Source organism: Chiloscyllium plagiosum, unplaced genomic scaffold, assembly GCF_037043375.1.
Source record: "Chiloscyllium plagiosum isolate Xiang-an unplaced genomic scaffold, Cpla_swu_hap1 HiC_scaffold_23, whole genome shotgun sequence".
NCBI lineage: Eukaryota > Metazoa > Chordata > Chondrichthyes > Orectolobiformes > Hemiscylliidae > Chiloscyllium > Chiloscyllium plagiosum.
Genome location: NW_028270161.1, coordinates 5,108,828 through 5,131,825, shown reverse-complemented (window position 1 = coordinate 5,131,825; position 22,998 = coordinate 5,108,828). Strand labels below are relative to the sequence as shown.

The 22,998-nt window shown below is 49.0% G+C and overlaps 1 protein-coding gene across 6 annotated transcripts in view; it reads right to left on the bottom strand.

Moving 5' to 3' along the window:
* The window catches only part of frmd4a (FERM domain containing 4A), a 765,730-nt gene that overhangs the window by 157,498 nt on the left and 585,234 nt on the right, over positions 1–22,998 (bottom strand). The window lies entirely within an intron of this gene.

Below are 22,998 nucleotides of genomic sequence, written 5' to 3'. Positions count from 1 at the left end.
AGAGAGTTAACTGAGAGACTGTGTGCTCCCAGCCTTGTTAACTGGCTGTTATAATGGGAGGTGGACTGTAACAATATCGCTCCCACACACTGATCCGTATTCCTGTCCCGTGAGGCATTGTGAGCATTAATATTTGCAAAAAGGGTCCTTCGAACGGAAAGATGTGAAAGCCAACAGTGGCAGGTACACACCCAGTGACTTAAACCTCTAACTCATTGGCCCAGAGCATTGTGTACGACTCAGCGTTCTTGCAGATTGCAAAAACTGCCTCGTAGAGTTAAATTAAAACCCATTCTGCAATAGGCCAACATTCCAAAACACTGCATCGGCTTCAAATGGACACAAACTACACCAAGTTGCCCAAGTCAAACTGTGTGAACGAGACAGTCTCCAAGCACTTTGGCTACAATACACACAACTAAAGTAGAATATAAAGTTTAAAAAGTTCCTGAACACTCTACTGGACTGCGAGTGAATTATTGAAACCTCATTTTCAATTGTTTAACAATCAGCAGGGAACTGAGAGGATTGTTGGCTTATTAGAAACACAAATGCCTCTCTGGCAATGGTGGTCAAGTCTGTTTTACACCTCTACCCAAACTTTACTATCCCTGCCTGGAGGGAGAACAATGTACGTTGAGTTGGCCAAATAATCTCAGTAAGTACCAGCTCAACTCCTATTCTTTTTCACAAAGGGGAACTGCTTAATTTGTTGAGGAATAAAAGGAATGCACATCCATAGACTTGGAGATTGCACGATGTGTTACCATCCATCTATTCAAACAGAGTGTGTTCTTTAGTGGGGGACAGGGTCTAGAGTGTGCGAAGGCAGACACCTTCCAGTGTAATGAGGAGTTGTGGAAAGTAAACAAGATGTAGCTCATTTCGTCTCTGTAACTATTTACAAACTCTAACAATAGGGTCTGCACTATGACCAAGACTATTGGAAGGACTGAGGTTTGGGTTGGTCACCCATAAGTTCCTTCTGTGCTCCCTCACCAAGTCCTCATGATATTATCATGGAGCTTATCGCACTCATAGAAACATAGAGGTTAGAAGCAGGGGTAGGCCATTTGGCCCGTCAAGCTGCTCCACCATTCAATATGATTATGGCTGATCATCGAACTCAATACCTTAATCCTGTCCATATCCTTTGATCTTTTTATCCACAAGAGTTATATCTCCCTCCTTCTTGAAAACACATAGTCTTTTGGCCTCAACCACTTTCTGTGGCGGTGAATTTCACAGACTCCACACTCTGTGTGTGAAGACATTTCTAGATTAGAGTGGTGCTGGAAAAGCACAGCACATCAGGCAGTATCCAAGAAGCAGGATAATCAACGTTTCAGGCAAAAGCCCTTCATCAGGAATGAAGGCATAAAGCCATGAAGACAGTTCTCCGCATCTCAGACTGAAATGTCCCATCCTGTACCTTAAAAGATGACCCCTGGTTCTGGGCACTCCCACCATTAGGAACTTCCTTCCTGCATTAAACCTGTCTAGTCCTGTTAGAACTTTATCAGTTTCTTTAAAATCCTACACCCCTTGAATCCTCTGAGCTCCACTGAATACAATTCTAACTGACTCAATCTCTCCTCGTACATTAGTCCTGCCATCCTGGGAATCAGTTTGGTAAACCTTTGCTGCATTTCTTCCATAGTGAGAACATCCTTCCGCAGATAAGGGGACCAAAACCACTGCATCGAATATTCCAGGCGTGCCCTCACCAATGGCTTGTAGAATTACAGTGAGACATCCTTATCCCTGTACTAGAATCCTCTCGTTATGAAGGCCAATATACTGTCGTTATCCTCTTGTTATGAAGGCCAATATACAGTCGTTACCCTCTTGTTATGAAGGCCAATATACTGTCGTTACAGTCTCGTTGTGAAGGCCAATATACTGTCGTTATCCTCTTGTTATGAAGGCCAATATACTGTCGTTACCCTCTCGTTATGAAGGCCAATATACAGTTCTTACCCTCTCGTTATGAAGGCCAATATACTGTCGTTACAGTCTCGTTATGAAGGCCAATATACTGTCGTTACAGTCTCGTTGTGAAGGCCAATATACTGTCGTTACCCTCTCGTTGTGAAGGCTAATATACTGTCGTTACATCTCGTTATGAAGGCCAATATACTGTCGTTACGTCTCGTTATGAAGGCCAATATACTGTCGTTATCCTCTTGTTATGAAGGTCAGTATACAGTTCTTACCCTCTCGTTATGAAGGCCAATATACTGTCGTTACAGTCTCGTTATGAAGGCCAGTATACATTCGTTACCCTCTCGTTATGAAGGCCAATATACTGTCGTTACCCTCTCGTTATGAAGGCCAGTATACAGTCCTTACCCTCTCGTTATGAGGGCCAATATACAGTCGTTACCCTCTTGTTATGAAGGCCAATATACTGTCGTTACGTCTTGTTATGAAGGCCAATATACTGTCGTTATGTCTCGTTATGAAGGCCAATATACAGTCCTTACCCTCTCGTTATGAAGGTCAGTATATAGTCGTTACCCTCTCGTTATGAAGGCCAGTATACTGTCGTTACCCTCTCGTTATGAAGGCCAGTATACAGTCCTTACCCTCTCGTTATGAAGGTCAGTATACAGTCATTACCCTCTCGTTATGAAGGTCAATATACTGTCGTTACCCTCTCGTTATGAAGGTCAGTATACAGTCATTACCCTTAGCGAGTTTTGAGAAGATTTGTAGCTCAGGTTGAGATTTTGGATGTAGGTTTGCTCACTGAGCTGGAAGGTTCATTTCCAGACGTTTTGTTACCTTACTAGGTAACATCTTCAGTTGACCTCAGGCGAAGCAATTCTGGAAATTCCTGCTTTCTATTCTTTTTGAATACACTGTACAGGTGATTTTCCTCTGATCTGCATAGTTCCTCTGTGCTGCAGTGTGTTTTGGCTAATTGAAATAGTGTTCTAATGCAGCTTCGTTTGTGGGTGTTGGGGTGATTGCTTCTGTAGTCGATATTTGGTCTGTATGTGTTGTTTTCTTGTAGACGCGGGTTTGAAGTTCCCCATTGGCTGTTCGCTGTACAGTGACATCTGGGAATAGAGTTAAAAATCACACAACACCAGGTTATAGTCCAACAGGTTTAATTGGAAGCACACTAGCTTTTGGAGCGATGCTCCTTCATCAGGTGGTTGTCACCTGACAATTGTCACCTGTCACCTGATCAGGTGACAATCACCTGATGAAGGAGCGTCGCTCTGAAAGCTAGTGTACTTCCAATTAAACCTGTTGGACTATAACCTGGTATTGTGTGATTTTTAACTTTGTACACCCCAGTCCAACACCAGCATCTCCAAATCATGACTACAATCTAGGAATAGCAATTTGTTGTTGTTTTCCTCCTTTTTAGTGTAATTTGTACCAGTCAGGGGTATTATTAATGGTCTGAAGGTTTCCTTGTTTGTTCAAGTCTCTGCATTGATCGTCTTGAAGGTTTCCTCTAACTTGTTTTGTTTACTGATAACAAAAGTGTCATCCGTATATTCAAAAAGAATGAGTACCCAATGAATACCGTCTGCCAATTTCTCAGCAATAAACCCAAACAGGCAGACAAAACACATCCAGAAACCCTAGCCACTCTCCCCTACATCAAAGGCATCTCAGAAGTGACTGCCAGACTACTCAGACCCCTTGGCATCATGGTAGCCACAAACCCACCAACACACTAAAACAGCAGCTAATGAACTTGAAAGACTTTATACAGGGAACAAGCAAAACTAATGTCATTTACAAAATACCTTGCAAGGGCTGTAACAAACACTGCATTGGACAAACAGGCAGAAAACTAGCCACCAGGATACATGAACATCAACTAGACACAAAATGACATGACCCTCTCTCACTAGTATCCTTACATACAGATGAGGAAGGACACCACTTCGACTGGGACAACACAACAATCCTCGGACAAGCCAAACAGAGACATGCACGAGAATTCCTAGAAGCATGGCATTCCAACTGGAACTCCATCAACAAACACATCCAGTTAGAACCCATCCATCACCACCTGAGAAAAGGAACAGGAAGTGACTTCACCATAGGAAATAACATCACCACAGGAAATGACATCACCAACCCAAAGAAATCCATACATATAAATAGAAAGCAGGAATTTTCAGCATTGTTTCATATGAGGTCCACTGAAGATGTTACCTAGTAAGGTAACGAAACGCCTGGAAATGAATTTTTCAGCTCAGCGAGCAAACCTACATCCAAAAATTCATTATCCTCTCGTTATGAAGACCAGTATACAGCCTGTGTGCTTACTTTCAGAGATTAGCGCACAAGGATACCCAGGGCTCACTGAACATTCTCCACTCTCAATTTTGGCCACTCAAATAATAATCTTCCTTCCTATGTTCACGAGCAAAGTGGATCACCTCACGTTTACCCACATTATACTGTGTCTGCCATGCACTTGCTCACTTATCCAACCCCTGTTCAAATCCCACTGTAATCAAATATTAACTTAACACTCAGTCAAGTGTTAACCCTTTCAGATTGTAACAGACCCACATACAACATCTATCCCCTACCCCAGCCTTTTTTACTGAGAACAATTATTGATGTTTATATATAAATGTTTTTATGATTACATTTACCACTATCCCACCTCCACCCAAGTCTTCCGATAATTTGGAGGCTTCACTATTTTCACTGAACATGTTCTCTTCGAATCGCAAGGGTTGGTAGTTTATTGCTGTCCTGAACTGGGTTCCTGATGACTTGAGGCTCTTTCCTTTATTGTCACTTTGCCATTTGCTTCATTCCATTCAGCATTCGAAAGACAACTCCATCACAATCAGGTGAAGTTTTTGCAGTTTGGTTGGTCCAGCTCCAATGGGAGTTCAGACAGTGATCTCTGATTTTCACATCACTTTTCATGATTGTAACTTTTCTGTTTAAAATCTGTGATGCTGTTACAACTCCGGCTAATGTCCATAATGGCAAGTTGCCCTTGTTACTATGATTGGGACTAGTTTTCAATTCCAAATTTATTCATTCATTGTATAAATTTCATTTCCACTGGTTGTCATGGTGGGATTTGAAACTGGATCTTCAGGGAGTTAGCCTTGGCTGATGGAGTGCCAATCCAGTGATAATATCACTCTGCCATCACCTTTTGCCAAAATTCAGGCTAACTGAAAGCTTTAGTCACTCTCCTCAAGTTTAGATGTGGAGGTGCCGGTGTTGGACTGGGGTGGACAAGGTCAGAGGTCACATGACACCTGGTTATAGTCCAACAGGTTTGTTTGAAATCAAAAGCTTTTGGAGCACTGCTCCTTTACGGCTCATAACTCCAGCTGAGTGACAAAATAACACTTTAGCCCTCACCTATCTTTGACCAACACTTTGCACTGACACGAGTGATGGGAACCATGGAATGGTAGTTGGGAATTCCATTCCCGACTGGAATCGGGATTGTTCCTGGAGATAGTATCGCTTCACCTCCTTGAACCCAGGTCCTTCCAGCCCAGCTGTTGAAATAAGTCACTCTGGCTTCAATAGATTCCAATTCTCCATGATCACTGCAGAATCTCCATGCTCGATCTCCAGTGTACTCCTCGAAATAAACCCATTGCAAAAATCATGACAGAAATTTCATTTTTAAGAAAGATTTTATACTCGTCATTGTCCTTTCTTGGCATTTATTAATGCCAAAAACTTTCAAGGCGGAAGGAAAAGGTCATAAACCCATAAGAAATAGGAACAGGAGTAGGCCATTTGGCCCATTGAGCTTGCTCTGTCACTCAACAGGATCATGGTTGATCAAACATTCCTCACATCCACTTGACCAGGTGTCATTAGTTCGTGACTCACTGGGTCCTCCAATGGGTGGCACGGTGGCTCAGCGGTTAGCGTGGCTGCCTCACAGTGTCAGGGACCTGGGTTTGATAACTGCCTCGGGCGACTATTTGTATGGAGTTTGCACATTCTCCCCGTGTCTGTGCGGGTTTCCTCCGGGTGGTCCAGTTTCCTCTCACAATCTAAAGATGTGCAGGTTAGTTGAATTGGCCACGCTAAAATTGCCCAAAGTGTTCAGGGATGTGCAGGTTAGGTGCATTAGTCAGGGATAAATGTACAGTAATACGGTAGGGGAATGCGTCTGGGTGGGTTACTCTTCGGAGGGTCGGTGTGGACTTGTTGGGCCAAATGGTCTGTTTCCACACTGTAGGGATTCTATGATTCTATAAGTGTGGAGCTGGAAAAGACACAGCAGGTCAACAAAACGTTGATTCCTCTGATGCTGCCTGAGCTGCTGTGCTTTTTCCAGCTCCACACTTTATCGACTCTGACTTTCCAGCATCTGCAGTCCTCACTGTCTCCAACTAACTCTAGTCAATTCCTTGCTCCACAGCATTTATTCTACAGTGTGGCTTGCTACACAAGGTGGGATCCCTCCTTACCATATACCTCTTTGTCATCATCAAGGTGTAAGCGTGGAACCAATTCCTTAGGCAGGGTAGAGGGCTGGATTGTCAGCTTTCTGCCCATCAGTAACTGAAAGGCTGCTGAGTCTCCACTGAAATAGAGAAGAGCTTTAATCCAGTAGTCCTGTGTAGAAATTGGAATGCCTTTTCAAGAGTCAATTAATTGCTCTGACTCCACATTCAGTGTTCTATCAGATTCCATCAGATGGTGGGTACTGCCTTGACAGACTCAGATCCGGAACTGGCAGAAGAACCCTTTCAGGAATCATGATCTGTTACTTTAAATAAACACATCATAACCCTCGGGTAAGACTGAGGTCACTGCTTCCTTGGTCAAAGTGTGCAATTTTGTTACCTCAGTCCACTGGGAGGAATGATTGATAATGATGAAATAAGATTCCCCCATCAAATTTAAACAAACCCCATACCCACTTATTCCGAAGGTCTGGTTGGATATTCGATGGGTATTAGTTGTTCGATTTATGGCCTGTGGATGTGTCTGACAATTGGCCAATAAGCTTCTGAGTCTCCTTGGAGGTCCCAGGTCACAATTTTGCCAGCTGGCATCCTCTGGAATGTCATGATTTCCAAACGTTCTTGAGGAACTTTCACCAGGATGTTCTCTCAGAGTGAAGCTCAGCTGAACAACCATTCGCCACACACTAGTGTCTCATCAACAATGGCAGAATGTCTCCTCTACCTGAAATATGTTTTCACGGCCACATCGCTGGGGTTTGCTTCATCCGAACCTCGCATGGCAGGGCGTTCTGATTGTGACTTCTTGGTTATTGTGCCACTGAGGGTATGATCGGGCGTAAGGATTTTGTAAGAACCAAAAGATGCTGTAAGTCAGAAACAAAAACAGAAATTGCTGGAAAAGCTCAGCAGCTCTCCCAACATCAGTGAAGAGAAATCAGAGTGAACATTTTGGGTCTAGTGACCCTTCCTCAGAACTCAAAGGTTTTGTATTTTTCTGTAGTGTAACAATGTGTGTCTAGATTGGTGTTTATTGTACTCAATTAATTATTAACCCTTTCAGACCCAGAGAGAGATGTGATTTTAGTCAAAGTTTTGTAGTTTCAACACAGAAAATAAGAGGAGTAGGCCATTCAGCCCTTTGACCTGTTGCACCATTCAGTATGATCATGGCTGTAGCCTGTTCCTGTTCCCCCCCAACCCCGTACCCGTTGATCCATTTAGCCTGAAGTTCTACATCTAATTTCTTCCTGAAAACACAAGGCTATTTTGCCAAACCAGAAATAGAATAAATTGTTTCTAAATTTTATATAAACATTTCTCTGGTCACAGCGAAAATAAGATTCAATAAGTTATGGAAAAGGGCAGCACTGAAAGCAGCTCTTTGGCCCATCGAGTCAGTGCTGGACTGCTGGCATGCTTCTGAAGTTCATTCTGAAAAAATGTATTGTAACATCAGTCAGTGCAGACCCACAGGGAGTATTTCAATGTGCTTCACAACAAGTTTTGACGATTTTGTTGGAAATACCAAGTCACGAAGATTTTCATGGATACATTTTCAAAGTCATGGCACTAAACAGAGTGTAGATGAGAGTGGTGCTGGAAAAGCACAGCAGGTCAGGCAGCATCCTGAAACGTCGATTTTCCGGCTCCTCGGATGCTGCCTGACCTGCTGTGCTTTTCCAGCACCACTCTCATCTACACTCTGGTTTCCAGTATCTGCAGGCCTCACTTTTGCCTGGTAAACAGAGTGTGATTTCCTCAGGCCACCATGAAGGATTTGCAAGTCATGTGTGATGATGGTTAAACTGAGAACTAATCACCTTTTGCAGCTGGAGAATGTGTGTCAGTGCAGCGATTGTGAACTATCACTGCCTCCCAAACCACAACCACTTCCATCTCGAAGGACAAGGGCAGCGGATACATAGCAACACCCCCACCTGCAAGTTCTCCACTGAACCACTCATCATTCCGACTTGGAAATATATCGCCATTCCTTCAGGTTCAAAATCCTGGAATTCCCTCCCTCAGGGCACTGTGGGTCTCCCTTCAGCACATGGACTGTAGCGGTTCAAGAAGGCAGCTCACCCCCACCTTCTCAAGGGGCAACTAGGGACGGGTAATAAATGCTGGACCCAGCCAGCGGTATGCACGTCCCATGAATGAATTAAATAAAAAACCAGTTAGTCCCAATCCCCTCCCGTTCCCTTATACCCTCAATCCCCTTTCCCAGCAAACCTTCCATTTCCATGCGTTTAATCAATTATGTTTGGAAGGAAGGGTATAACTGCTTTGGAGACAATGCGGTTAAGTGTTAGTGAATTGGGACCTGGGGCGAGGGTGTTGTCCTAGTGTTAGAGCCTGAGTAGAGTGCATTGATATTCTCTGGAGTTTAAATGGAAGAGGGAGGACACATGAAACATAAAATGTTGTGAAGGAGCTTGACAGGGTAGGCGCAGAGAGATTGTTTCCCCTCACTGGGGGAGTCTAAATCACAGGGGAACAATCTCACGATAAGAGGCCCGATCATTTAGGCTGACAGAAATTATTTCACTCAAGGGGTTGTAAATCTTTGGAATTCTCTTCCCAAGGGTTGTAGATGCAGTTTTGGTCTCCTTATATGAGGAAGGAGAGAGGGAGTGAAGGAAAGGCTTACCATTCTGGATGGCACAGTGGCTCAGTGGTTGGTACCATTTCCTCATGGCACCAGACACCCAGGTTCGATTCCAGCCTCAGGCAACTGTCTGGGTGGAGTTTGCACAATCTCCCCGTGTCTCCCCGCCGGGTGCCCCGGTTTCCTCCCACAGTCTGAAGATGTGCAGGTCAGGGTGGATTGGCCATGCTAAATTGCCCGTAGTGTTTGGATGTGTAGGTTAGGTGTACTAGTCAGGGATAAATGTAGAGTAATGGGGTAGGGGAATGGGTTTAGGTGGGTTACTCTTTGGAGGGTTGGTGTGGACTTGTTGGGCCAAATGGCCTGTTTCCACACTGTAGGGATTGTACTCAGACTGATTCCTGGGATGGCAGCACTGACATACGAGGAGAGTTTGAATCAGTTAGGACTATATTATTAGAGTTCAGGAGAACGAGTGGGTGATCTCATAAAACCCTATACAATTCTAACGGGAACTGGACAGAGTACATACAGGAAGAATGTCCCCAGTGTCCAGGCAGTTCAGAACCACAGACACATTATGAAGATAAGAAGTAGACATTTAGGAATGAGATCAGAAGAAATTCCTTCACCCGGAGAGCCGAGGGATTTTACTACAACAGAAAGGAATCGAGGCTAAAACATTGTATGATTTCAAGTGGATTTTTGATCATCCCAACTTGCTGCACCATATACATTATTCTCATGGCGTAGAGTGGGGACTGTGGTAGACCTGAAGCCCGGACTCTTGGTGGTGCCCAGAGTGGGGACTCCTGACTGTGGTAGGCCCGAAGCCTGGACTCTTGGTGGTGTTGGCAAGGTGAAAGCAGCAATGGAACCAGGGAGTGGGGGTTGTCTGGGCCATTGACGTTGTTGTTGCTATACCTGGAGCAAGGGCCCCTTGACGTCCAGAAAACCTTGCAGAGACTTTGTGGAAGTCCTGAGGCCATGCTTGAGACCCAATTGGAACAGAAAATGAAATTTACTTAAGTAATTTCTTTTTATTCTCTTTGTGACTCAAATGGTGCCAAACAGTTGTTACAAAACACCGAACGGAGAATTCACTACAAGGGTATACAGGAAAGCCACACACACAGACCAAGTCCTAAACTATGAAAGTAACCACCCCAACACACACAAACGAAGCTGCATCAGGACACTATTCAAAAGGGCCACAACACACTGCAGCACACCAGAACTGCAAAAAGAAGAAGAGGAACACCTATACAAGGTATTCGCCAAAAACGGATACCCGCGCAACTTCATCAACAGATGCCTAAGAGAAAGACCACGGAACGAGGACATACCACAACCAAAAGGACTAGCCACACTACCATACATCAGCAGCATCTCAGAACTGACAGCCAGACTACTGCGACCCCTAGGACTCATAACGGCACACAAACCAACAGCCACGCTCAGACAACAACTCACCAGAACGAAGGACCCGATACCCAACATAAGCAAGACGAATGTAGTGTACAAAATACCATGCAAGGACTGCACTAAACACTATATAGGACAAACAGGAAGACAGCTAACAATCCGCATACATGAACATCAACTAGCCACGAAACGACACGACCAGCTATCCTTAGTAGCCACACACGCAGACAACAAGTAACATGAATTCGACTGGGACAACACTACTATCATAGGGCAAGCCAGACAGAGAACAGCCAGGGAATTCCTAGAGGCATGGCATTCATCCACAAACTCCATCGACAAACACATCGACCTGGACCCAATATACCAACCACTACAGCGGACAGCTGAAACTGACAACCGGAGGCGGCAGGGACAGACCACTATAAACACCGGAGGAAACATCAAAGAAGCGCTTCGCAGGAGGCTCCCAAGCACTGATGATGTCGCCTAGCCAGGGGACGAAACGTTTGCAACAAAAATTTCCAGCTCGGTGAACAGAACCACAGCAGCAGTTGTTACAAAACACGTTTCACTGCAACTTCCTAGATATATATGACAATACATCATTCATTCATTCTGGTAACAACGTGAATTGATATTGTCTGCTTATCAATGTTCCTGCTACTGGAGACTGTGACTCTGTATTTAGAGTATTGATAACCTTCAAATTTGAACATCTTTGACAAATCCTCTCTACTCCAAACAGAACAACCTCGACTTGCTTGCAAAGAACTGAAGACTGTGACCCCCAGTACCATTTTATCAAATCCCTGCAAATCCTGACATTGGAGCAGTCCAGAGAAAGTCCATTAGAGAAAAAACAAAACTGCAGATGCTAGAATCCAAAGGAGACAAACAGGAGGTTGGAAAAACATCTCCATGCTGTAGGATTCTATGACTCCATGCACTGATGGACATTTTAGTCGGCATGGACCAGTTTTGGTCAAAGGGTCTATCTCTGTGCTGGAGGACTCTATGACTCTATCACACAGGAAAGGTTCATTAGGCTGACCAGAGAGGGAGGTGAGGTTGAGTAAGTTGGGCCTGTATTCATTGGAATTTAGAAGGAGTGGGGACCTTATTGAAACATATCAGTGTTTTTAGGCAGCTTGACAAGACAGACAGAAGGATTGATGCCCCATGTGGGAGGGAATGGGACCAGAGGGCATCATCTTGAAATAAGGGATCACCCATTTAAGACAGAGATGAGGAGGAATTTCCTCTCTCGGAGGATTGTAAATCTGTGGAATTCTAAGGACTCTCGAGGCTGGGTCACAAGGTTGAGATAGAGCGAATTTTAATTAGTAAAGGAATCAAGAGTTACAGGGAGAAGCTAGGAAAATGGAGTTGAGGATTAGTAGAACAGCCATGACCTCATTGAATGTTGGAGCAGCCTTGATGGGCTGAATGGCCTATGTTTGCTCCTCCATCTTATGGATTGGCCCTTGTCTTTCGACATTATTCGCAGTGGTCCCTGCAAACTGATATCACTCACCGTTGTAGATTTTACAGCGTGGGCAGATTGGAAACTGGGTGCAACATCTGGAAGTTTTTGGCTTTTGTTGCTCTGGGAGGAAACCAAAACTCTGTGTCAGCAAAAGACCGAACAGAGTCAAAGTCTGGCTCTGGGATGACACATGAGGTTTCCATCAATTTTTCCAAGAGACCCCTCCTTTTTTGTTGGCTGACAATAGCTGTTATTTCAGAGTGATTAAAAATAAATCCCAGTTTGTTTACCAGTGCTATAAAATACAGCTGTATCCAGCATTTTGTAACACTTAGCTCTAACAGACTGAAAACAGCGATAGTGGCTGCTATCACTTTGAGGTTAAACAACGGTACAGCAAAGCTCTGAATTTTACAGTTTGATGGCTCTTTAGATCTGCTGATAAGGAAACATTTTATTGAAGTTTTCTGTCTTTTCCTCATCAGGACATTTTGCAAGAATACCTACATAAATGGAAAAGTTCCCCATGCTCTGTATGAGAAGTTGGTGTTGATTGGTTGGCAGGGAATTTTAAGTAATACATGTGTTGCCGTGGAGTCAGAGGATAACTGATAGTAAACTGCCAACTTTGTTTAAATTTAAACCAGAAAGGCTTCTCATGATTGACCAAGGCATAGGACTGAGAAATGAATCAGAGAATGGCCGCTATGCATATCATTGAGTTGGAAGAAGCTCAATGTCTGTGTCTCTGTAAAGAATACGTGCACCTTCCAGTGTGGACAAGTTCACCACATTGTGAGCACAACTGAAGTCAGTTATCGGTTTAATACCCAGTACACTCAGAATTATTCAGTGAGCGTTGTTGAATTTCACACTCACATTTAAAGTTGGACACTGAGCTTTGAGTTTGACATTGACCTCCACCAAACACAAACATCTCCCTATGTGCCAGGTATGACTCCGACCAGTGGACCCTATACCCATTGATTCCAGTTTTGCCAGGGCTCTTTGATGCCACACTTGGTCGAATGCAGCCTTGATGCCAAGGTCTGTCACTCTCCCCTCCCCTCTGGAATTCAGCTCTTTGTCCATGTTTCACCCAAGGCTGTAATGAGCTCAGGAGCTGAGTGACCCTGGGGAACCCAAACTGGGCGTCACTGAGCAAGTTATTGCTGAGCAGATGCTGCTTGATAGCCCTGTTACTGACACCTTCCATCACTTTACTGATCATTGAGAGTAAACCAATGGGGCAGTAATTGGCTAGGTTGGATTTATCCTGCTTTTTATGTACAGGACATATTTGGGCAATTTTCCATATTGTCAGGTAGATGCCAGTGTCGTAACTGTACTGTAACAGCTTGGCTAGGGGAGCAGCAAGTTCTGAAGCACATGTTTTTAGTAATATTGCCCGAATGTTGTCAGGGCCCAAGCCTTTACATTATCCAGTGTCTCTAACCATTTCATTTCACATGGAGTCAAACAAATTGGCTGCAGACTGGAATCTGTAATGCTGGGATTTGGTCTCTCAGTTATTAATCCTCTTTTACACAGGATGCTGGGTGTAGATTGTCACATGGGGGTGATTTTAACACTGACATTACTGGGTCATTTTCTACAATTTGACTCCGATTGGACAATTTAAGTTTGGGTGCTTAAAGAAATGGCTGGACAATGCCCAATGCACGAGGTTAGCAACAAGGACCCAGAATGGCTACAGAAGAGAAGGAAGCCATTCTGCCTTGGGTTCTGGTCAGCTCTCTGCAATCAGCTCGTTCCACTCTCCCACCCTTTTCCCTTAACCCAGCTAATCAGGACCCCCTCCCAATTTTGATAAACTGCATCCATTCTCTTCTCAACTCAAAGGAGAACAGCAGCAGCTCCTCCAACAGATTGACTCCATCTCTGGAACGTTCTGACAAATCTCCAGTCAGCCGTGTGGGGCATGGACAGTGTCAGCGGGATGCTCCGTTTCTGAGGTCAGCAAGATGTGGCCAGCTCCGTCCGGAATCTCAGCTCCAGGATAAACAGAGAAGGGTCAGAGAATAGCAGGGGGCAGGGGCTGGGTGAGGGGGAGGGGGAGGGGGATTGGAATGAGGGGTGAGTGTGATCGGAGGGAGGAGTGAGGGGGATTGGAGTGTGGGGGAGGGAGGATGGAGGGGAGGGAGGATGAAGTGAGGTGGGGATGGGAGTGAGGGGGATCGGAGTGAGGGGGGGTTCAGAGTGAGGGAGAGAGGGTAATTGGAGTGAGGAACGGGGTGTCGGAGTGAGGGGGGCTGGGAGTGAGGGGGGGATCAGAATGAGGGGGAGGGAACTCCAGTGATGGGGGGCCGGAAGGGGAGGGGGGACCGGAGTGAGGGAGAGAGGGTGATTGGAGTGAGAGGGTACTGTAGTGAGGGAGAGAGGATGATTGGAGTGAGGGGGGACCGGAGTGAGAGGATTGGAGTGAGGGGGAGAGGGTTCAGGGTGAGGGGGAGGGGGTCTGAGTGATGAGGAGGGGGGAGTGAGTGGCAGGATTTGCTGATGGTGACATCGATGAAGAATTGAGTGACAGATTGATTTGCCTTTTCAGACACAGAGTGAAATGGAGGAAATAGAGGTGTTTTTCCGAAGCTGGTTTCTACAGGAGATTTTCAGACACTTCAACCATGGACCCTGATGTCAGTCTGAGCACAGTGCGAGCCCAGAACACTGTTCTGAGTTGTGTAAATCCAGCACAGTCACTTGGCAAGTTTCCTGACTTCACATCAATGTTCCAATATTGACCTTTGTTTGTGAGAGAGGAATTAAAAGGCCCCAGCTTCGTGTTTGAACATATTGCTTCAACTTGAACCCTCGAGTGCGTCCGATAACTTTGGAAGTGTTCAGAGGGAACAATGAATTCCTGGGAGTGATTACTGGGGAGTAATCTAACCCAGGAGCTCAGATCACCAAAATCACCGCAGAAACCCATCGGATTAGATTACTGCCGTGAAATGACCCCAGGGAACTGTTTAAACGAGACAATGAATCGCATTGTGAACTTTAATGGCAGTGGGAGGTGGGGGGTGGGGGGATAATTCTCTTTCACTTTGAGTCAATGTTAGTTAGCTTGTGGTTTTTAAATAGCATTCTGGTTGGTGAGTTACTGGTCATTTTCATCCCATTGAAACGTTAGTGAAACTGAGCTTTTTGCTCCCAGCAGTTCACTATTTGTTCCCAAATAAAGAAGCACTTTTCTCTCTTCAAGGCATTTTTAGTAGATTTCTGACTTTCTCTGAAGACACCGACTCATTCTCAGAGACTGTTTCAGTGGAACTGGAACACCCTTACTGTCTCACTATGCATGTGTCTGTGTCTCTGTGTGTACGTGTCTGTGTGTGAATGTTCCTGCATACATGTGCATGTGTCTGTGTACATGCACATCTGTCTGTATGTATATGTGGGGTCTACGTATGTGTGTATGTGTCTGTGTATATGGTCAATGTGTGTGTGTACATGCATGTCTGTATGTATGTGTGTGTGGTCTATGTATGTGTTTGTGTCTGTGTATATAGTCTATGTGTGCGTGTGTGTATACATGCATGTCTGCATGTATGTGTGTGTGGTATACATATGTGTGTACGTGGTCTAAGTATGTTCGTATATGTGTCTGTGTGTATGTATCTGTGTCTATGTGGGTGTGTCTGTGCGTCTGTGTGTGTGCGTGTCTGTGTACATGCATGTTTGTATGCATGCGTGTGTGTGGTATACGTATGTGTGTATGTGTCTGTGTATGTGGTCTATGTGTATGCATGTGTGTGTGTGTGTGTGTGTGTGTGTCTGAGAATGCGAGTATGTGTGCTCCTGATCGCGTGAGGTGATGCATTTCTGGGAAACTAACAGGATAACAGAATCCCCAATAAACAGCGGGACAGTGAAGGAACTGGGTAACATTACAGTGAATATCCACAGACTGCTGAAGGTAGCTGGGATGAGCCGAACCGGCGAGTAAGACAGCATCAGAAAGTTTCCTCCATTGGCTGAGGGGCAGTATATAAGAGCAGGGTGGCTATGTTAGCAGATGCTCACACAGCAGTGAGCAGGCCACAGGCCGTGGTCAGTGATTCTGGTCACTACATCACAGAGACCAGGTGCTCCGACTGAACTACAGGCTGACGAGAACATTGCCAATCACGGGGAAGGACGTTCAGCAGTGAGGAATGATCGTTTAGGCTGGAGGGGCTTAGGGGGGGCTGTAACTGGGGTGTGTAACCCCTTTAAGCAACAGGAAGAGTGCTGATAACGTGTGAAAAACCACTTGCAGTGAACAAGGATTAGTCCTCGTCCTGGGGATAACCCAGGGACCTGGGCTGAATGGACTGTGATCAAACAGCCTCATCTGCTCAGTCCCTCAGTTTCTTTGTTCCAGGTCTGATTCTGAAATACCCTTCCTAATATAGGCAGCAGCCCCCCCTCCCAGCTCGCAACCAAAGCTACCCTGGAAACAGATGGGCAAACCTGGTTTAGAATGGCCAACAGGCGGAATGGTCTCCTGCTGTGTCATATTTCGATCATATAGAAACAGTCACAGTATAATCGCCACCAGGACAAAACCCCTCTGATCCTCACCTACCACCCCACCGACCTCCAGATACACCGTATCATCCTTCGTCATTTCCGCCACCTCCAAACAGACCCCACCACCAAGGATATATTTCCCTCCCCTCCCCTATCAGCGTTCCAGAAAGACCACTCCCTCCGCAATTCCCTCTTCAGATACACACCCCCCACCAACCCAACCTCCACTCCCGGCACCTTCCCCTGCAACCGCAAGAAATGCAAAACTTGCGCCCACATCTCGCCCCTCACCTCCTTCCAAGGCCCCAAGGGATCCTTCCATATCCACCACAAATTCACCTGCACCTCCATACATATCATTTACTGCATCCGCTGCACCCGATGTGGCCTCCTCTATACTGGGGAGACAGGCCGCCTACTTGCGGAATGTTTCAGAGAACACCTCTGGGACACCCGGACCAACCAACCCAACCGCCCTGTGGCTCAACACTTTAACTCCCCCTCCCACTCCACCAAGGACATGCAGGTCCTTGGCCTCCTCCATCGCCAGACCATGGCAACACGATGCCTGGAGGAAGAGCGCCTCATCTTCCACCTAGGAACCCTCCAACCACAAGGGATGAATGCAGATTTCTCCAGCTTCCTCATTTCCCCTCCCCCCCACCTTTTCTCAGTCCCAACCCTCAGACTCAGCACCGCCTTCTTGACCTGCAATCTTCTTCCCGACCTCTCCGCCCCCACCCCCTCTCCGGCCTATCACCCTCACCTTATCCTCCTTCCACTATCGCATTCCCAACGCCCCTCCCCCAAGTCCCTCCTCCCTACCTTTATCATAGCCTTCTTGGCACACCCTCCTCGTTCCTGAAGAAGGGCTTATGCCCGAAACGTTGATTCTCCTGCTCCTTTGATGCTGCCTGACCTGCTGCGCTTTTCCAGCAACACATTTTTAAACAGCATAATGGGAGGCCGTTCAGCTCACCCAGTCTGTTACAGCTGTCCACAGCAATTCAGGTCAGTGGTATTTCCCAGGTAATGCCTGTTTCCCAGCTATTACATTTCTTCCATGTGCCTGTCCAATTTCCTTTGGAAAATATTTATTGATTTTGTTGTGAATGTTATGAGGTGGACCTCATAGATTGGGAGGCCCCTGCTTGTGGCTGTTAACCTGGTCCAATCAGGGAGCCCTGGCTGACAGAGAGAAACAGGAATGTCAGGGATTCTGCTCACCCTGAGAGCTGGCTCCGAGGGAGTGGGATCTGTGTCAGTAAGGGATGATTTGGTGATGGGATACCGGCTTCTGTGGAGAGATTCCAGTCTCCACCTCCACCTCCACCTCCCATGTGAGGCAGTCTGTTCCAGATTATTCCCACTTGCTGCAGAAAAATCTCTTCCTCACGTTCACTCTGACTCTCCATGAGACTATAAAGAAATAGGAACAAGAGTGGAAACCGCTGCTCCACCATTCAATAGGATCCTGGCTGATCCAACATTCCTCATGTTCATTTTCCTGCCTTTCTCTGTAACCCTTGATTCCCTGAAGCTCTCAGACTCCATTCCCAGAGCTCTCTGGGACAGCGAGTTCCAAAGAACCACAACCCTTTGAGAGAAGAAATTGCTCCTCATCTCAGTCTGAAACTGGTGCCCCTTTACTCTGAGACTCTACCCTCTGGTCCTAGCCTTTCCCCAATGAGGACAACCATCCTCTCAGCCTTTACCCTGTCAAACCCCTTAAGAATCCAATTTCTTTCAATCAGATTAACTCTCATTCTTCTAAACTCCAGCGAGAGGACTGCTCAACTGCTTAACCTTTGCCCATAAGACAATCTCTCTTTACCCATACCCAAAATCTTAATTCGGTGTTTCTCAGATCTTGCACTGTCAGTTCTTGGGAAGAGGTTTCTTTACGTCTGACTTTCTAAACCCACCCTAATCCTGTTCAAATCCATCAAAACTCCTCACCATCTCCTTTACTCCAAAGAGCACTACACCTCCCCACCAAACCCAATTCCTTAAATCTCACCCACGCTCGCTCAATGTCCCAACTCCACATCTCAGTGAGGAGTCATTTTTAGCTCAGCTTCTCCCCCCCTGGGAGGGGCCACGTTCCATCCTGCCCTGAGGTTATACACAGGAATTAATAATACAGGGTCTGAAACACTAACTCTCCATCACACACACACACACGCGCACACACACACCACACACACACCACACAACACACACACACACCACACAACACACACACCACACACACACAACACAATACACACCACACACACAACACATACACACATCAACACACACCACACAACACATACAACACACACACAACACAACACACACACAACACATACACACATCAACACACACCACACCACACACACAAACACACACCACACACACAAACATGCACCACACACACAAACGCACAACACACACACACCACACACAAACACCACACGCACAGCACACACCACACACACAACTCAAAACACACCACACACACCACAACACACACACCACACACACAACACACACCACAACACACACACCACACACACAACACACACCACACCACACACACACAAACACACACACACCACACACAATACAACACACACACAGCACACACACCACACACACAAAACACACCACACACAAACACACACACATACCACACACACAAAACCGATAAAACAAACTGGATTCTGGCTTTTAATGAGGTTTGAATATGTTCTGCGATTAGAATGAAATTGTCTCATTCCCAGTTGTCATTGAGTACAATGTTGTCATTACCCAGAGTTCCCTATTGTTCTCATTTGCTGCCTGTTCCACTCACAAAGCCCACCCTCCCGGGGGCAGAATACAGAGCTCACTGAAACATCAGTTACTCCAACTCAATCCCTTATGGACCGTGATACCCGAACACAAGCACTCCCATAAATCCCACACTCCCCCCCTGACCCCCGGAACCCCACACTCCCCCCTGATCCCCGCAACCCCACACTCCTCCTGACCCCCCAACCCCACACTCCCCCTGACCCCCGCAACCCCACACTCCCCCCTGATCCCCGCAACCCCACACTCCCCCTGACCCCCCCAACCCCACACTCCCCCGACCCTCCCAACCCCACACTCCCCCTGACCCCCCAACCCCACACTCCCCCTGACCCCCCAACCCCACACTCCCCCCTGATCCCCGCAACCCCACACTCCCCCCTGATCCCCGCAACCCCACACTCCCCCCTGATCCCCGCAACCCCACACTCCCCCTGACCCCCCCAACCCCACACTCCCCCGACCCTCCCAACCACACACTCCCCCTGACCCCGCAACCCCACAGTCCCCCTGACCCCCCAACCCCACAGTCCCCCGACCCACCCAACCCCACACTCCCCCTGACCCTCCCAACCCCACACTCCCCCGACCCTCCCAACCCCACACTCCCCCGACCCTCCCAACCCCACACTCCCCCTGACCCCCCAACCCCACACTCCCCCCTGACCCCCGCAACCCCACACTTCCCCCTGACCCCCGCAACCCCACACTCCCCCGACCCTCCCAACCCCACACTCCCCCTGACCCCCCAACCCCACACTCCCCCTGACCCCCCAACCCCACACTCCCCCTGACCCTCCCAACCCCACACTCCCCCTGACCCCCCAACCCCACACTCCCCCTGACCCCCCAACCCCACACTCCCCCTGACCCCCGCAACCCCACACTCCCCCGACCCTCCCAACCCCACACTCCCCCTGACCCCCCAACCCCACACTCCCCCCTGACCCCCGCAACCCCACACTCCCCCTGACCCTCCCAACCCCACACTCCCCCCCGACCCCACACTCCCCCTGACCCCCCCAACCCCACACTCCCCCCGACCCCCCAACCCCACACTCCCCCCGACCCCCCAACCCCACACTCCCCCCAACCCCCACAACCCCACACTCCTCCTGACCCTCCGAACCCCACACTCCCCGACACCCCACTAACCCCCTGACCTTCCCAACCCCACACTCCCCCCTGACCCTCCCAACCCCACACTCCCCCCTGACACCCCCAACCCCACACTCCCCCCTCACACCCCCAACCCCACACTCCCCTCGACACCCCCAACCCCACACTCCACCAACCCTCCCAACCCCACACACCACCTGACCCCCCCAACCCCACACTCTCCCCTGACACCCCCAACCCCACACTCTCCCCTGACACCCCCAACCCCACACTCTCCCCTGACACCCCCAACCCCACACTCCCTCTGACACTCCCAACCACACACTCCCCCTGGCCATCCCAACCCCACACCCCCAACCCCACACTCTCCCGACCCTCCCAACCCCATACTCCCCCTGACCTCCCTACCCCACACTCCCCCCGACACCTCCACTAACCCCACACTCCCCCCTGACCCCCCACTAACCTCACACTCCCCAACCCCCAACCCCACACTCCCCCCTGACCCTCCCAACCCCACACTCCTCCTGACCCGCCCACCACACACTCCCCCCGACCCCAACCCCACACTCCCCCGACCCCCCATTAACTCCACACTCCCCCGACCCCCACCAGTAACCCCACACTCCCCCTGAGCCCCCAACCCCACACTCCCCCAACCACCCCACCAATCCTAAACTCCCCCCTTACCTCCCTCACTAACTCCACACTCTCCGACACCCCCACTTGCCCCACACTCCCCCTGACACCCCCACCAACCCCAACACTACCCCCTGACCCCCCCAACTAACCACACCCTCTCCCTGACCCCCAACCCCACACTTCCCCTGAACCCCCCACCAACCCCACTCTCCCCCCTGACCCTCCCACTAACCCCACACTCCCCCTGACCCCCAATTAAGCCCCTGACCATCCCAACCCCACTCTCCCCTGACCCTCCCACTAACACCCTGACCCACCCAACCCCACACTCCCTCCTTACTCTCCACGCCACACTCCGCCTGACTCCCCCACTAACCGCACACTCCCCCGACACCCCCACTAGCCCCACACTCCTCCGACCCCCCCACTAACCCCACACTCCCCCGACACCCCCACTAGCCCCACACTCACCCGACCCCCCCCACCAATCCCAAACTCTCCCCTGACCCCCCCACTAACCCCACACTCCTCCTGACACCCCCAGTAGCCCCACACTCCCCCTGACCCTCCCACCAACACCCACACTACCCCCTGACCCCCACACTAACCCCACCCTCCCCTGACGCCCAATCCCACACTCCCCCTGACCCCCCCACCAACCCCACACTCCCCTCTGATCCTCCCACTAACCCCACACTCCCTCTGACCCCCAACTAACCCCCTGACCATCCCAACTCCACTCTCCCCTGACCCTCCCACTAACACTCTGATCCACCCAACCCCACACTCCCTCCTGACCCCCCATCCCACACTCCCTCTGACCTCCCCCACTAGCCCCACACTCCCCCTGACACCCCACCAACACCCACACTACCCCCAGACCCCCCACACTAACCCCACCCTCCCCCTGACGCCCAACCACACACTCCCCCTGACCCTCCCACTAACCCCACACTCCCCCTGACCCCCAACTAACCCCCTGACCACCCCAACTCCACTCTCCCCTGACCCTCCCACTAACACCCTGATCCACCCAACCCCACACTCCCTCCTGACCCCCCACCCCACACTCCCCCTGACCCCCCCACTAACCCCACACTCCCCCGACCCCCCCACTAACCGCACACTTCTCCGACCTCCCACTAACCCCACACTCTCCCTGACCCCCCACTAACCCCACACTCCCCCGACCCTCCCACTAACCCCACACTCCCCCTGACCCCCCCACACTCCCCCTGACCTCCCACTAACCCCACACTCCCCCGACCCCCCAACTAACCCCACACTCCCCCTGACCTCCCACTAACCCCACACTCCCCCGACCCCCCCACTAACCCCACTCTCCCCAACCCTCCCACTAACCCCATACTCCCCCGTCCCTCCCACTATCCCCACACTCCTCCTGACCCCCTACTAACCTCACACTCCCCAACCCTCCCACTCACCCCATACTCCCCCGTCCCTCCCACTATCCACACACTCCCCCTGACCCCCTACTAACCTCACACTCCCCAACCCTCCCACTAACCCCACACTCCCTCTGACCCATCCACTAACCCCCACACTCCTCCTGACTCCCCACTAACCTCACACTCCCCCTGACCTCCCCACTAACCCCACACTCCCCACTGACCTTCCCACTAACCCCACACTCTCCTGACCCCCCCACTAACCCCACACTCCCCTCTGACCCCACCACTAACCCCACACTCCCCCCTGACACCCCCACTAACCCCACACTCCCCCGACCCCCCCCCACTAACCCCACACTCCCCGTGCTGGCGCCACTGGTCTTTGTGATAAAATGCATTTGGATGGGTATATGTATTGGAAGGGTTTGGAGGGATATGGGCCGGGTGCTGGCAGGTGGGACTAGATTGGGTTGGGATATCTGG